At 46.1% G+C, this 17,781-nt stretch overlaps 1 pseudogene; it reads left to right on the top strand.

The window, feature by feature from the left end:
- Positions 1-9,222: 9,222 nt before the first annotated feature.
- On the top strand, positions 9,223-11,017 carry LOC131403051 (methyl-CpG-binding domain protein 3-like 1; annotated as a pseudogene).
- Positions 11,018-17,781: the final 6,764 nt, after the last annotated feature.

The following is a 17,781-nucleotide window of genomic DNA, read 5'->3' as shown; positions in this document are numbered from 1 at the left end:
CACACGCACAAAGGCTTAAAAGAATAATAAAGTGTGGTGGGAATGGGATGGAGTGTGGATGAAACAAAAATGGCAGATGATTAGTAGTTGTTGAAACTGGGTGACGGGCCTACTGTGCTATTTTGCTTATTTTGTATATTGTTTAAATTGTTCTGTAATAAAACACTTGTATAAGAAGACAATCTTGACATACAGTGTTCGCTGGTAAGATATCAGTTACCTTTGGGGAGGAAATAGGGAGAAAGGGATTGTCGGGTCCTGAGTAAAGCTGGTGCTAGTTCTTGGTCACACAAGTGTGTTCACTTTGTAATAATTCTTTGTGATTTACGTGGATGACTTCTGCATATATTTCTGTACGCATGTTATATGTCAATAAACATTTTAAATCCTGCATATTTGCACAAAGATACGAACTCAATATGTCAGAATAACAGCAGTGTTTTGTTTTAAAGTGAAACACATTCACTCATGACACCATTAGATGGATTTTAATACTCCCAAGTGTCTATTAATGCCCTCATCCTTGCATGGCCCCCTGGGTCTTTCCATTTTTGCCTCAGTTTTTTAAGTGTCATGGATTTGAGATTTTACGATGACATCGTTCTCCAGCAAGGTCCACGCCAACCACGATGCTCACCAAGGCCTCGACACCTAGCACAGTGCCATGTTCACAGCATACACTCAAGTCCTGTGGGACTGGGTTGAATGAGGAACAAAATGAGGAGCACACGATGTTCGTAACTTATGTCTAGGTGCCATATTGTGACTTAGGAAATTGGTAGAGTTTTTCGATAGATTTGCTATGCCTTCTAAATTTTCCTATTTAAAACAATGGGAAATAGGGTCTCAGAGTTCTTTATCAGAGAAAGTCTGACATTTTAGGCACAGATTAATGACAATTATTAATGGCATATGACTTTCCCACCTCATCTTAGTGTTAAGTTTTTAATTCCTTACCTTGGATATGACCTAAATTTGCTTCTTCCAAATCTTGTAGTAATACCGATGTCCCAGAAAGTCAGGCCACGGATATTCTGCTGTTGTGCGTTCTCCCTGGAAAGAAGTGGAGCTGTGCATCCACCAGTCTAAGAAGCGTGTGGTGCTGTAGTATTTGGAGTCAATCAGAAAAGCTAAATGGAAAAACGACTTCAGAGTACTATCAACATAACCCTCCACAGCAACAAATTATTTTGCTTAATAATTTTGTGATTCTGAATGTATATTTAAACAGGGATATTAAAACTAGTTCCCAAGGAGCCAGCCCTATAGTAGAACAGAAATTGCATATTACTTTCCTGCACAAACTTGCCTAACACTGTGGGAAGGACCAATGGGAACTTTCGGTGTTGTTGCCTATGTTAACCAGGCCAAGAGGTCCACACTGGGATAAGAAAGTCCAGTGAACCAGCCTGTGTGCAGCGTGGGAGAAGGGGCATGAATGTGTTCCCCTGAAGTGGCTTAGGGGTCACTTACTAGTGCACCTGAGTTTCCTGTCCGTATAATGCAAGAATTGGGCTTGTCCAATGTGATGTTTTCTCCTTTTTATGACATGGCTCAGGGCAGTCCTTCTAAGACTCCTGATCAGCTATGGGCCCTTCAGGTAGATTGGGTCCAAATGGAGGATCTCTGCAGTGACCCTGACCACGGGTTCCAGAGGGAGAATCATGGCAGCCTGGAGAGTTATGGGGGATGGTAGGACAGGTGGCATTGAAAAGACAAATTTCAGGATCCCAGGCAACCGATATTTCCATTTTAGATATTGAATTTACATTTCAAATAGTGGCCAGGGGGCTTCCACCAGGGCTGCAAGCAACCTCAGCAATAGCCAGGCTGGTGAGCCCCACCCATACCTGATTACCAGCCTCAAGGGATGCAGCCAAACCACACTGCGCAAACTCTGGGGGTTGGGCAGGGGATGGAGATTGGGTGTGATATAGAGAAGAGGTGCGGAAGAGGGTGGGATGGAGAAGCAGAGGGCTGGGGCCCAAGGACCAAAGAAAAAGGCAAGAGTTGGGGCCAAGAGCTGTGCATGCTGGGAGCTTTTCTCTCTTAACGGCTCCCAGCTGGCTACCTGTAGGGCTGCAAGACTAGAACTCCCAGGATGCTCTGTGCACAGGGCGGCGCCTGGCCTTGGGGGGAGGAGCAGGGCGGTGTGAGCTTGGCCGAGGGCCAAACCATTGACTCAGGACTCAGGTCCTGCACCCGCTCCATGTGGACTGATTCCCAGAGGGATGTGACGGGAAGAAAGGGACCAGGGAGTTAGGAGGGTGTGGCAGCTGCATGGGAAGCCGCGGACCTGCAGCGTGCAACTGCTTTTGTCCAAAATTGAAGCCCAGACTGGCGCCTCTTCCACACCGACTCCCTCTTTTGCTTGATTCCTCCTCCCCTCTGTGTACTTGTGGGTCCTTCCACAGCCTCCTACCTAATCCAGGGCCAGGTGCTTCTCTTAACTGCTTATGGGAACTGCTTAGACATCCCAGAAACTTTCCACTTTGCCTGCTGCCCTCTGCCTTCTCCAGCCAAAGTGCCATCATTTCATCAGCTTTTGGGAGAAATTCGCCCTTGTGGTCCCTCTTGGAAGCACAACTTTGGAGTTTTGCAAGGTGGTAACATTGGCTGTTGCTTGCCTTTTTCACAGATGTGGAAGTTAAGGCATCCGTGAGGTTAATCATAGGTTTCCTTAGGATCTGCTAAGGGCAGAGGAGAACAACACAATTCCCAGGCAAGTATCTAGTAGGCCGTTATCACTAACCCATTCCAGTGCAGAGGCCTCCAAAACAGCATCGTTAGGGTGAGAATAGCTTAAGCATTATGCCCTTCATATTGATCACCTAATCTCAGCTCAGGCCTGAGTGGCCAGTCTCGCAGGGACGTAAGTGATGACTCTGATCCCTCAGGAAGAGACCGGTGGTCCGGCTTTGGAAGAGGCATGTTCATAGTAGACAGCACCTGGGCAGCATTTGAAAACCGTCGGCTTTAACATCTCTGCTTTGGATTCCGACAAAGTTCCAGGATAAACATGCCCAGGGATAGTCAGATGTAATGTAGTCTTTAAAAATTGATTACAGCAGTGAAAGGAACAGAGCATAAAATATCCTGATTATTTGCAAAAGATGAAATGCAAGCAAGACCTTCTTGTTAATTTTTTTATGCTCATTCTCTTGGCTGTATTGTACGTTTGAATGCAGAAAAAAAAATTTGAATTGAAAAGTTATCTTTTCCTGAGATTGGTAAATTAACTTAAAAGTCTTATTGAAACCTGTGGAGGAATTGTTAGCAGCTTTCACGATTTATGTCCTCCCTAAAACTTTGGGTGTTGATCTCCATGAAAAAAAGTACTTGTTTATATTATACATCCCAGTAGGTTACATTTCCAATTCCTGAATGTGGGATATTATCAAAATAACTGAATAAGCTGGTCATGGAAACTGGACCCTGTCACTATGTGAAGAATTTGCCTCGTTATGTTTTAATGACACGAATTATTTAACATTTTTGTAAAGAAGGGACGAGAGACTCTGCAGTGTCTCTGAATGTGGCAAGACAGGGAATTCTCGTTAGACCACATCCTCGGGTTCTTCGCTCGTGTTCAATAGAGCTGGGTGATAGTCCGTGTTGTCAGGTGCAACGCCGCTCCCCCAGCCCCCAGTGTTCCATCCTACTTTGGCCTATGACCTTTTCAGGGGGTTCTGATGACACTGCTCCACAAGGGTTGGAAGGAGACATTGTAACATGAGGATATTCATCATCTCGAAACAAGGATTTATGGAGAGGAAAGTCTCGGGGTCTGTGTGCTCCGATGCAACTGCTGTTGGGGTGTGGCTGCAGTGACCACTGTGCTCCTAGCAGTCCCCACAATGGCTTTCTCAGACGTTTGATCTCCTGGTGCAACCACAGAAGCTGTTGACAGAGCTGAGCGCTCGTGGTTCAGTGTCTTCCGTCAGATTTTGTGGCTCTGACCCTCCTATGCTCGCCCCCTTCCCATTCCTATCTGCTGAGTTGATTGCTTTGTAGTTGTTTCCTAGGAGCCACTGTGTGTAACTGGATTTCACAGTGTCTTTAGGGACCCACCCTCACTACACGAGTCACTGTACAACAGCCACTTATCCTGGTGGAGCCTGTGTTCATCATCTCCAGTGGAGCTGTGAAGAACCCTGCTTTCTCGGAGCTCCTCTCATTCTCATGCTGCTGGGGCTGCTTACGAAGTTGAGCATCCCATCTTTGATCTCATTAACATTATTCTTTTCATCGATTATTTTGAAGTCGGATATGACTTTGTTAATAATGTGGACACTTGCTGTCACAGGAACTTTTATGTATCTTCCCCAACAGCTCTGTGAAGTAGACCTGTGATCCACACATTACAGGGGGGACACTGAAGCTCAGAGAGATGGAGTAGCTTCCTTCGCTTCAGTTTCTTGATGCATTTTGTGTCTCCACCTGGAGTTTCCCCTCTCAGGTGTGTGCACTTAGCTGGTGTTCCACTTTATGCCTCTCTGCCAGCCGCCCCAAAGGCACACGCCCCATCCTGAGTCCATTGTCTGCTTAATGGCAGTCGCCCTGCACAAACAGGTTCCAGGCAGGGAGTGGATTAGCGGTGCGTGGTCCTTCGGCTTACTCTGGGCAGGTTCTAGGTTCATGGAGAGACCTGGAGCAGTGGAAGATACTGACCGTCACTCACCTGGAAGGTTTGTTACGTAGAAATACTCCACTGACTTTCTGCAGGTGTCGTGTCTTCTTTGTCTTCATTGCTCCTCTGGGTTTTCTCCTACAGTCCATGCTGTGCAATAACATACAGCACAGAGACTGGTGAACATCATACTGTTGCCCTGCACCAAACGGTCACATCACTCATTTTTCTAATTATGAAACAAGTACACACTGTAAAAAAAGTCAAATTGCACTGATCTATGTAGAGTAAAGTGAAACATTCCCCTTTCATCCCCTTCCCTGAAAACTCACTCTCCTACACAGAAGGAACTCTTGTTAAGAGGTTGTGGCTTATTCTTCTGGAAATTTCCTATGTATTTGTAAATACACAAAGGTTTTTTTAAACATAAATTACATAACTACATCGTTTTTCAATTTGTTGTTTCCCAAACCACATATCATAGACCTCTCTCCTTATCAGTGCACATCATTCTAACTTACCTTTTTAGAAGTTTTAGAGGTATTCCAAAGACTAGGCATACCATGATCTGTTTATATCTTCTTTGATAGCAAAAGGATTACATCCACTTTCACTATTATAGATAATGCTGCTATAAGATCCTTGTGTGGAATTTATTACACTGCTTTCAACTGCTCAATTTGCTTTGTTTCTTTTTAGTCAGAGACTATGATATATTTGTAACAATTTTATGGTAATTATTTTATAGGGAAATTAATTTTATCACTGAATAACGACATGTATGAGGAAGCTGCACTTCAAGGTCATTCATCTCAGTATTCTGGAGAAAAATCATGAAACTTAGAAGGTATTATGCTTGCTCCATCACATTCTAACAAGTCATGTTAACAATTTATAGTTGAATCTTTGAATAGCCTCTACTCTTTCTGTTCAAATGAAGGATGACTTTTTCTTGTCTTGAAAACTTCTAACTCCAGGTGCTCTCAGTTGTGCTTCAGAGAGTGTAAGATATTGGTGTTGTATCTATTTCTCTTAATCTATAGGCTGCGTCTTCTAAAGATAGTAGAATTGAACATGGTCCAATCGACATTTATGATTGGGTTCAAAAATTCAAAGTAATGAACCCAAGATAGGAATCTATAACTTTGGTTCTTAATAAAGAATTTCCTTTGATATCCTTAAGGCCCTGTCATTACTTGTAAAAACTCACCTATGGGTGAAGAGATGTGGTTCTGCTGGCAGTGTTTGGCTGAACATCCATAGTTGATCCTGCCACATCTGTAGGTAGATTAGACTTGACCTCTTTATGACCTCTGCCCTTGGTCTTTGAGCGGGGAAAAATAAGAATTTAAAAAAGCTGCAGTTATTAGCACTCAATGCTAGAAACACCCATTAAAGAGTGAGTTTGGTTTGGTAAACCAAAGGGAGTATAAGCAGAACAAAGTCTTTAATATCTATAAAATTTCAAAAAATTCTAATTTTTAAAAATATAACTCTAGTTTTGCCACAGTGCAAACTGTGTATATATGAATGAAGTACCCCTCTGTCCATTTCTTAAGTTGTTTCCATTGATTTGATGGATTTATCTTCTAACCCAGATTCCAAGTGTGAAAGAACATCTTGGTCCTTCAAAGAAAAGAAACCATTGAAATTTAATTTTCTTTTAGCTCGGCATGCCGCAGGTTTGAGGAATAAATGATCATATAATGATACAATGATTTTGAAATCTAATTGTTAATTGGGGGGGGTGTAAGGGACGATTGAATGGTGGTTCATACCCATGGTCAGGGGTATTGTACACATGGACGTGTAAACACGATTCAGGAAGCTGCTTCAGCTCCGTGAGATCCCTAAGAACCACAGTGCAGGAGGATCTAGGTACACAGCCGTCTGCCTCGATCTCCTGGGTTACATGTAGATCCAGGGGTCTTGACAGTGGCTTCAGAGCTGCTAACTTTTATCTATTTCTCCCCTTCCTTATCTCCAGTTTATCTCAAACAGTCCTGACTACCATATTTTAAAGTAAGACCAATTGTAGTTATCTACATGAGTTTCTTGTTCATTATTGCAGAGTAATAATCAAGGATACCATTAAATATCATTTAATTGACCTTATTAAATTTGTTGTACCTTATAATTGATTAGAACACTGCGTTTAGTTCGGCGTTTGATATTCACCAAGCGTGTTAATCTGCTTACAACTGCTATGTGCCTCATTCCTCTTAGAAGTGTATCTTTGGCCCATCACAAGATTTTAATGACTCAAATCATCATAAATTAAGATAATGTACTGTCTTTTGGATGATAGGGAGGCATATGAGTCCATTTTGGAAATATGCCCATCTGTCTTTGCTCCCCATGGGAAGTTTCTGGTCACTAGGTCTCCAGGAAATCATTCTTTCAGATCCAACCCATAACAGTTTCATCATTTGCTCTAATAAGACAATTTTAACTTAATAAATAAAACCAACAGCATCCCTTATGTATGAATAAAATTAGTGAACTTTACAGAGAAAAGAGCATATTTGCACAATCTCAATAAAGGAAACAGAAGGACTGAATGATCATCAAGTCTCATTCAAGCTTGTATTTGAAAGTCAGTAAGACCAGGTTGTCTTTTCAAGGATGTGTGCAGAGCTGTCAGCCTTGGAAGATAGAAATAGTGGCCTCCTCTGGAGCAAATGTGGCTTGCACAAGCCCTAGGTCTGTAATAGCTTGGTGCCTCTCCTTCTAATTGGGGTAGAAATAAAGGAGATTAGAGAGACTTATTAAAGTTTTTGTTGCATGAAGTCTTCTATGAAGACCATCCATGCATATTGTTCTGGATAGCTCTCTGTTCCTAAGACTACTAGTTACTTTAAGGGCTTGTCGGGAAGTGTGAAAGGTCTGATACTTTACCTTACCTGCAAGCTAATAAGTTAGCCTACAAAGGTTTAGCAGATGCTGACAACAGACACGAGACCCACGGGTCAGAGACAAAGGACTCAATGACACAGCAATAGCAGTGGCCAGAGAATCATCATCTGCACCGGTTCACTAAATCTCACTTCCTACAGGGTGATACACAGTGGGCCAGGTGACATGCAGAGGGTTGCAAGATCTCATAGCCTAAGGAACTCAAATCTTTGATAACGGGCGAGCTCTCTGCTAACCTTTGCCCTGGGGGGGTGTTAATTTTATTATACTGGGCAGTAAGCAAGCTTGCCCTTTGCTCCAGAGGAGGCCACTATTTCTATCTTCCAAGGCTGACAGCTCTATACATATCCTTGAAAAGATAACCTGGTCTTACTGACTTTCAAAGATAAGCTTGAATGAGACTTGATCATCATTCAGTTCTTCTCTTTCCTTTATTGAGATTGTGCAAATATGCTCTTTTCTCTGTAAAGTTCATTAAGTTTATTCATACATAAGGGATGCTGTTGGTTTTATTTATTAAGTTGAAATTGTCTTATTAGATCAAATGATGAAACTGTTATGGGTTGGATTTGAAAGTATGATTTCCAGGAAAAATGTGAAAGATGATTAGCGTGCACAGAACTTTGCCACAAGGAGCTGATAGCAACTTAAATGATTTTAATTTGAATACTGTTTTATACAACTTTCTTCCATTTGCTTCATCCTCTCTGCTTCCTTTAACTCTCATATGGGAATGGGGCACTTTCAGGGATTCATTGAACTCATTTACAATATTCAAATGGTTTTGTCTGTTGTGGTTTTTTTTATTGAGGTAAAGTTGACATACAACATTATATCAGTTTCATGGGTACAACGTAATGATTCAATGTTTGAGTATATATTGAAATGATCACCACAATATGTCCAGTTAACATCCGTCCATACAGAGTTACAAATATTTTTCTCTTGTGATGAGGACATGGCATATTTCAAGGTGCAGAAGAATCAACGATGGTGTCATACTTTTCTATATACAGCTTGATGAATTTGGACATAAGTATACACCCTTGAGACTGTCATCACCATCAAGACCACAAACATATTCATCACCTTCCAAAGTTTTCTCTCACCTCCTTTATTACTATCATTCTGTGGTAAGAACTCTTAGTATCTACTCAAGTAGCAAATGTGACGTATGCAATAGAGTTTTGTTAGCTGAACGCACTACGCCATATCCTACATCTCCAGAACTGATTTATCTTGATAACTGAAACTTTGTATCCTTTGATAATCAGCTCCCCATTTCCCCGTCCCTCCAGCCCCGGGCAACCACCATTCTAACCTCTGCTTGTATGAGTTTGACAATTTTACATTCCACATATAAGTATTTGTCTTTCTCTTTCTGCCTTATTTCACTTAGCATAATATCTTCTAGGTCCCTCTTGTTGTCGAAAATGGCAGGAATTCCTTCTTTTTTCAAGGTTGATGAATATTCCATTTCTTTATCCATTCATCCATCAATGACGTTTAGGTTACTTCCATATCTTGGCTATTGTGAATTAGCTGCAATGAACATTGGAGTACAGGTATCTCTTTGAGACCTTGACTTCAATTCCTGTGGGTATACACCAGAAGTGGGATTGGTGGATCATATGCTAGTTTTCTTTTTTGGAGGAACCCCCATACTGTTTTGCATAATGTCTGTACTAGTTTGCATTCACAAAAGGTTTCCTTTTCTCCACATCTTCATCAATATTTGTCATCTTTAGTTTTTTTGATAATCGCCATCTTAAGTGTGAAGTGATACCTCATTGTGGTTTTGATTTGCATTCCCTGATGGTTAACGATACCAAACACCTTTTCATACACCTATTGGCCACTTGTATGTCTTCATTAGACAAAGTCTATTGTGGTCTCTTGCCCATATTTTAAGTTGATTTGTCTTTTTGTTATTGAGCCAACAGAAAAAAAGGAGAACAAAATTTCCAGGCGTTATGAATGCTTCCCAGTTGATGCAGACGGTTTTGTGTTTACAGTGATACCAAAAGGTCATGTTTCGTGCTTTTTCTTCAGCTTGTTATAAGACCAGCAGTAACTGCGGCATGGCAGATAATTGGGATATTCTGGGTTTGGAGGTTTACAAAATAAATGAGTGGTAAGGAATTTTTTATATTTCCAAGGAAATTATTGTGATCGTAGTCCATGGAATCCAGGATTAGATAGGTGTAGGAGGAAATTAAGGTGAGGATTGGTGATCTGGCATTACTTCTGATCTTGAGGGACAGGTATCTACTGTATGAGTGTTTGAATAAAAATATTAGAGATCAGGAATTTGTGGTGGGTGAATATGTTTTCTGAATTATTTACTTTTGAACATAACCACTAGGATTATGTGAACATCTGGGTGATTGGAGGAAGTCGTTAACAGGGGGTGGTGGATAATATCACTATTGATTTAACCTCTATGAACACCAAGTGGTCAATGGATTAAACAAATGAGTAGACAGAAAACACAGAAATGGTAAGATTTGGGTTTTAGTAAAGGACTGGGGACTGACTGTCCTGAGTGGGAGTGCCAGGACTTGTGCGGTTGAGAGAGACAAGGACAAGAAGAGAATAGAATCACACTCAAACAAGGAGGGGTTGTTAACAGGATGGAGGGGGAGAAATGATCTAGAGTAACCTTGAATTTTGACCTTGAGCTTTCTGCTCTTGATGCAAATCTGCCTGATGACATCCCAGGACACAGGTCAGATCTATCCCCAGAGGATATGGGGGGGGTGGAAGTACAAAACAGCCAGGATAATTGTCCTAAAAAGACAGGCTTCTTTTATCATTTGACCCACTTTCATGATTGGTTTTTGTAGGGTAAGAGGAAAAGAAGGATGATAAGAAGGATGACAGTCACGTCTTCGCAGAGGAAGCAGCATAACTGTGAAAACCAGTCCAAACCAAAGCCTGGTTTAAGCATCTCCATCCCTTTGAGGAGGTCCAGGGACATATTCAAGAGGACGGTGACTAGAATCCCATCACAGCCTGGCAATGACGGGTCTCTGGGAGGGTTCCTTGGATCAGCCCCACCAAGTGTGCTGGGCCGAGAGACCGCAAGGACTCCGGGCCTGCAGCAGTGGAGGACAATTCGTAAGTCCTTTCAATCTTGCCAAAGCATTGCAAAAACTAGCACCTAGTCACACAGGTGAATCCCTGCCAGGTGTGCTCGCAGGTGGTCTGCATTCCAGGTCCCTTGAGCACTCCTGCTGGTCTTAAGATTTGGCAGAGATGATTCCAGGAGCTGATATGGGCATTCCACAGCTCGACTGCCAACAATTTCTGACGACTGAAGAAGGTATCAGGAAGGAGGAAAGGGCAGTGAAGAGCACAGGAGCGAGACTGGTGATAGCACTGATGGCGGACAGACTTGCTAGCGAGGCAGAGAAAGTGAGGGGCCAAGAAGGCCGTCCTGACAGCAGATGAAATGGAGCAGGCACCTCAGTGAGGTCTCATGGCTGTGTCTCTAATGTTTCCTTGCTTTGAGCTCTTGAACTTTTAAAATATACCAATGCTTTTCTTTTATTAAACTCTGCTGCGTGACATAGAAAATAGAGATAGCGGTTTCTTTCTGAGGTGAGAGGTTGAGTTTCAGGTAAGGAGAGAAAGATCTTCCTTTTTCATGCTGTTTTCTCATTTTCCTTTACTATGTACAATATTTATTTGTACTTTAAAGTCAGCAGCCAGTTATCAACGTCACGGGATGATTCGGCTTTTCCCATCACAGTCACAGTAAAACCTACATAAAGTGGATTATTCTATTTGTGTAATTTTCCAATAGATTCCAAAATATTATTTCAAATCACTTTTGTGTCTATGTTCTCAAATTAGATATTTACTTCTAGGTCTCCATTTTTCTGTTCTCTGTTGCATGCCAATTCAGAGTTGCATCTAAGGAAATACCAGATTTCCCACAGTTTTTTAGATGCATATGTGTTGGAAATGTGATACATGAAAATGGACATGGCAGTTGGGGGATCGTGCTATTACCGAAAGAGATCTTTTCAGGATCAGTAATCCTGAAAGAAACCACTGCTTGTTGGGATTTAATTGTCTATTTGAGGGATCAAGCTTTCACTGTTGGCACTTCTCTTTCTCTTTGGAGGGCAAGTACGGCCTTCCCAGTATTTCCATTACCAAATCACTATCCTGGGTGGCTGTGCCATGTCAGGAAGGTCTTGAGATGACGGGAACCAGATTTCATCCTCAAATTCTGGCTGTTATGACAAGGCTTCCCTGGCAGAGTGCAGCCTGTGTGTCTGGGTGACTCTTGCAGCCATCAGAAAGGAGGGGATACCTCACAAGTGCCAAGCGATTCATCTGTCCCTTGTCTTACAGGGTGTTTCCAAGTGATGATGTTCAACATGCCACTTGGTAACCATTTGAAATCTCCTAGTCATGGGGTGGGTTCTCTGTGTGAGCTCAGAGCAGTGTCTGTTCACCACCAGATGGGAAGCATTTCAGTATTGTAATTGGTAAGGCTGTGTTCATGCACGTCCACGGACCATCAGTTCCGTGGCATTCCCTGATGGATCCCCCCACACCCCTGTCATACCTCATCTTTCAAAGTTCCAAACAGTCTTCACACCCCAGGCGGTTGTGGTAATGTAACCACAGCACAGGATTGGGGAAAAAACCACAACCACCCAGGGGTGACACAGTTTATGGGCTCGGGCCCAATTGCCCCATTTGGACGAGTTGGTAACACCAACACTTAGTGTGTAAACTGGAGGATTGTCCAAGATCATGGACCTAAGAATGACATGGGCTCAGATGTCACCTTGGACAGCAAGGGACAGTGTGGGGTCACTCACTGGCCAGGATTATGGTCCCTTATACCGTCAAAGTAGAGCTCACCGGGGATCCTCTGGCCAAGCCAGAGAGGAGGCTTGGGACCTTCTAGGGAATTTCTGCCCTAAAGGGAATTGCTTAAGGAAGGCAGGGGTGCTGAAAATCCTAGTTGACAGGGAGCAGTCATGTTTATGGAACGAGGCCCAGCAGTAGCCTTAAAAGCTGCGTCACAAATCTTTCCGCCTGGATACAAAACAAGCAAGAAAAGGAATTCAGAGTCTTGGACAAGGATCACAGTAGTATTCAAATCCAGGTCAGGGGTGAACACGGAACCCCTAGAGGGGCATCAGGAGCGAGGTCCTTCCTGCCTTCAGTCCATTTGCAAATGAGCTTCCTTGGGCCTTGTCCTCTCCAAGTGCACGTTTTGATCTTTTTACATTGTTTTCCCCACTTAGAGCTGATGCAATTCCAGAGATTGAACTAGAAAACTACAAGTTCCTAAAATTTAGTCAAAAGAAATCTCAACAAGAGAAGCAGAAAACGTTCCCTGTTCCTCAAGAATGTAGAAAGGTAGCCCCTGCCTGTGGCACGACATGGTCCTGGGTAGTGCTGTTTTAAAGACACCCACATTTCAGTAGTTGTTGCTCTGCCTGTGAAAGTACCTTCAACATTTAAATCCCAAGAGAACAGGCAGGGGGACAAGTCTGCTTCTGGAGAAGCTGAATGATACTGAAATGAACTGGTCTTCGGAATTAGGGGAATTTTGGGGTGTCCCCACTAGCCAAGGAAGGGGCTGGCCCTTCTCCCTTCTCCCACATACAATAAGCTGATGACCTGGAAGAGTTCGTGATTCAAGGAGAAATGTGAGATTCAGTGTCTCACTGACATGCCTACAGAAAGCGAGAGATCCACACCACAACTCCCAGACCGTAAAGGGAACAGGACTTTAATATAATATTCAAATATTGCATTTATTGTTTACAACAAATAACTTCTGTGCCTCCCCAGTGGGTGAATAGTTGCTGGGGTAGAGATGTCAGGGAGCTGAGGCGTGAGTGTGCCCTCTCTCTTGGGCGTCAGGGGTCGCAGGAATCAGCTTACAATGCTCCCCTTCCCGTCAGGAGGTAGGAGCTGGCCCGGTGCATGGAAAACCTCCCAGCTGTGTCCCCGTTGCTGAGGATAGGGCTGTGATCGGTCACTGGTACGGGGCTCAGTGTTGGGGCCTGTAGACTGAGTAGAAGAGTCGGGTTATCTTGGTGGCCTGGAAGAATCATGGCCCCCACCCTGTCCCCACTGCACTGGGTGCTCCAGACCCTGTGCTCAGTGCTGTCAGCCACCAGTACCCCATTTGTCCCTGCCACACGAACCATCATTTAGTATCACATATTTCACAGAGAGGGAAACGGAGTCTCAGGAAGCTGAAGAGAGTCACCCCAATCACAGGACTGCTCAGTAGTGGAGCTGGGATTCCATTGCCAGCTGTTGGACTACCCAAGGCCATGCTTAGCCCGAAGCCTTACTGAACCCCTAGGAGTCAGTCACGCCGGCCCAGACACACACTCACCCCTGACCTTGAAGATGGCGGGTTCTTCTTGACCTTGAGTATTCTGCTGGCCCCCTAGGTCTGGAGGTCCAGCTGGCAGGACAGGCTGTAGCTCCAGGACAGAGAGGCTCCTGTGGACCTAAGAGAAACCACAGCTCACGTGTCCCCCCACTGCCTGCCCAGCAGCTGGAGTCTGGATGTCCCAGAGGTTGCCATGCAATAAGGCCTGGGGCTGAGTGGAGGGCCACGGAGACAGGATCTCTGGACTGCCCAACAGGGAGAGTCCACCCCTGCCCTCACCCAACTCCTGCCCGGCCTCACCTATCATTCTCGTTGAGCAGCTCCATGTCCTGGAACCAGGCCCCAAATCGCTCCTCGGGCTCTACGTTGTAATTCTTTGTGGCCACCTGGAGCAGCAGGATCTCCCTCATGACTAGGTATTCCTGGGACTAGAGGGAACGAGAGGCTGCAGTTAGGGCCTGGGTGAGGGATGCTGCATGGGCCTTGTCGGGTGTCAAGGATGGGGCGAGGACCAGTCCTGAGAATCCTCCTTCCCTCCAGTTCCTAGCAGGTTTTACCTGTTCTCAGAATGGGAATAAGCAGTGCCTCCTGCAGGACTTTTTCCTTGATGCCATCCTCCCCTCAACCCACCTGCCAACTGGATGTGTCTCCCACTTCTCTGTTATCAAACTCTTCCACTCAATGTAAGATACAGGGGCTGGAGCAAAGGACTGTTCTGCCCAGAGGGTCTCTGAATTCCTCCTCCTTCCCCTCCCCTGAAGGGGGTGCGGCAGATGTTCACTTCAGTCCTCTTCTCAGGTTGATCTCATTCCCCTGGAAGGCAGACTGCCAGAGTCCATCAGACAGAGCCCCCTAGCCTGACTAGCCCCCTAGGCCCACACCTTCTCAAGTTGCACTACTGCCAGGTCACCAGAGGGGGCCGGGCATGCAGAGAAAACAGGACTTGGACCTAGGGCTGGCTCTGAGCTCCAGAGAAGGAGGACATGGAGGAGAGGCTAAGGGACCTGGCAGCACAACCCTCTCTGATGACAGACTTGGAGGCTGAGGCCTCAGGCAGAGGGGATTGCTCAGTCACTTATGTGTTGCCTGACTTGGAGGGGCCCGAATCCTCTCTCCCTCGACGGGCAGCATGGGAGCGAGAGGCTGAATCCAGCTCAGATAAAACCTCATGCAGCTGTGCCATCAGGCAGCTCTGAGCTTCCCCAGCCTGGGGAACCAGACTGGCTGTCTCAGGTGGAACCACTGTTCTCTCATCCCTAAGATGTGTCTGATGTCCCAGCTCCCAGAGGCGGCTGTGAGGCTCTCAGGAGAGATGTGCCAAGTGCTGAGAGTTCAGAGCTCAGTTCAGGGGCTCCCACATCCCAAGGCTCAGGATCCTGGTCTTCAATGCCTGGTCCTCAGGTGCACCCACCTCGAGATTATCACCCATCAGCAGGTGCAGCAACAGCAGGTGACCAAGGAAAGTGCCAATCTAGGTGATGACACTCTGTGACATCAGAGTGTGGGTGGGATGAGCCCTTGCTCTCAAGTCGGGACCCTGCAGACCCTCCCCTGAAAAGTCCTCAACCTCAGCCTCCTGGCGCACCCCAGGGTTCCCACGGGGAGCATCCTAGGACCCTTAGTAGCCACCCCTCAATTGCTCCTCCCTTCACACCCCACGAACACCACACTCCTCCTCCTCACCTCCCAGGGCTGGCTTCTGGCAAATCACAGGGTATGCGGTCCCTGGCCCTCCCCACAACAATAATTCTGCACCACATCTCCCAGGCCCTCCTCCTGGTCACTTCTACTGGGGGATTCATGCACTGTGGCAGCAAGAGGAAGGGCTGTCCTCTCTTGATTTGAGGCCTCCAGCTGGGAGGGCAGAGCCCCTCCCCCACAGGCACACTCACCTGCTGCTGCTGCTGCTTCTCCTGCACTCTATGGGGGCTGATCTGCGGGGGGGCAAACGTGGAGGGCCCCTCCTGCCAGTGTCGAGGAGAGTGTCAGTAAGGCCATAGTCCCCTCACCACATTTCTCCCCAGCACCACTGGCCTCCGAACCTGGACATCTGACTCGAGTCAACTGGTACCAATGCCAATACATCCTCCAAGGTGTTGTGATTCTAGAACAAGCCCAGCTCCAACTTTCACTCTGGGTGTGAGCTTGGGTTTTCGGTGTGGCCTCCCCGAGCCTCTTTTCTCATATGGAAGGTGTGAGAACTCCAGCTACCTCACAGGTACTCCTGAGGACTCAGTGTCACATGACTGTCATCATTGTACTCGCCCTCACCGCTCCAGGTGGAGCAGGCAGAAAGCTCCCACAGTCCTATCCTCCCTCTTAACTCATCATCACCGTGTGAGGCCTGCACCACACAATCACCATCCCTCCCTTCCCTGATGAGGAGACAGAGGCCCAAACAGGGGCAGTGAGTTGCTCAGGGGCCCAAAGAAGAGAGGCCGCTTGCCCCTCCCAGCCAGATGCCCTGTTCCCACATCCTCACCTAACCCGCAGCCCCACCACTAACAACAGTCCTGTCCTCTGAGCTCTCACAGCTTGGTCCTGGGCCGAGCAGTAGAGAGGATGGGGTGCCTTGGGAGTCTGGTTGCATGGCTCCTGCCTGCCCCAGTCTCGTCGAGTGTCTGGCCCCCAGGCTGGGCCAGAGGCCATGCCAAAGCCTTCTCCTCACCAAGGAACCCCTCAGAACATTCCCCTGCCCTGAACTCTTTCTTTATCCACTCAGGAACTGAACCCCCAATGTGCCACCTCTGATCCACAGGGAAGGTGGTGACAGGACGCTTTGCTTCCTCATTTACGTGAAGCTCCTAACGTCCTTTCAGCAGGATCCACTAAGAATCCATGAGTTGCTAGACGCTTCTCATAAGCCCCTGGGGGCATATGTCATTGCCAACCAGGCACTCAGATGAGACTCCTGTTGTTGACTCGAGTGACTGCTCTAGGGGTCCAGGGGGTCCCCGAAAGCACATACATCTGTCTCTGGTCCAGCCGTTCAGGCCCAAGGATGAGCAGCCTGTTTGTCCACCTGTACCATGGGAATCCTCTGCCATGCATGTCCCTGGCACAGGCAGGGGGCCCTCCCCTTGGAGACATGGTGAAGACAGAAGGAGCAGCAGGGGCCTGGCTTCCTGAGGACAGGTTTAGGCTGAGGTCTAAACCCACCGCAACAGCTTGGAAGAAGCTACATCCAGCAGGATGGACGTGCATGGAAGCCAGAGACCTGCTGATGGCACCAGCTTAGCAACTCCTCCTGGAACAGCCCAACCAACACTACTGTGTACCATGACCAGGGCCTCCTGCCCAAACATGGCACCCTGCTGCCCATTGGCTGAACAGATCCCTCTGCTTGTTAACCTGGACAAGATAGACTGGAATGTTTCAGAGAAAGTTCAAGTGAGAAACTATCAAAACCACAGCCTGCCCAGTATCCCTGCCCCTCTCCCCCCTCCTCTCTTTCCAGACCCACAGCCTCCACTCTATCTTGGTCATCAGTTCTCTGCTCAAGGACTCATCTTGGCTATAGAGCTCCTGAAGTTTTTCAGAGCTTTATCCGAGGGGAGGGGAAAGAGGGAAGGATAAATTTAGGGATAATGTGAGGGGTCTGAGTGCAAATCCCTTTTCTTTGACAACCTAAGAGATTCAACCTTCCTGGAGGAGTGTTCTCACTGGGCTCCTCTGAGCGCTAAGGTCTCATGGGACTGGGAGGGAGCTCTCCTGTTGCTCAATGGGGTCTCCACTCCCCAGCTCTACAGAGCAGCTCTGTTTTGACCACTATGAGTTTCAACTGGCCATAGAGTTCTGTTGCTATAAACACTTGAAAATCTCCAATGTGGCTCAACCCAATAGCTGACATTTA

This window comes from Diceros bicornis, unplaced genomic scaffold, assembly GCF_020826845.1.
Source record: "Diceros bicornis minor isolate mBicDic1 unplaced genomic scaffold, mDicBic1.mat.cur scaffold_54_ctg1, whole genome shotgun sequence".
NCBI lineage: Eukaryota > Metazoa > Chordata > Mammalia > Perissodactyla > Rhinocerotidae > Diceros > Diceros bicornis.
This window is presented reverse-complemented; position numbering and strand designations above follow the sequence as displayed.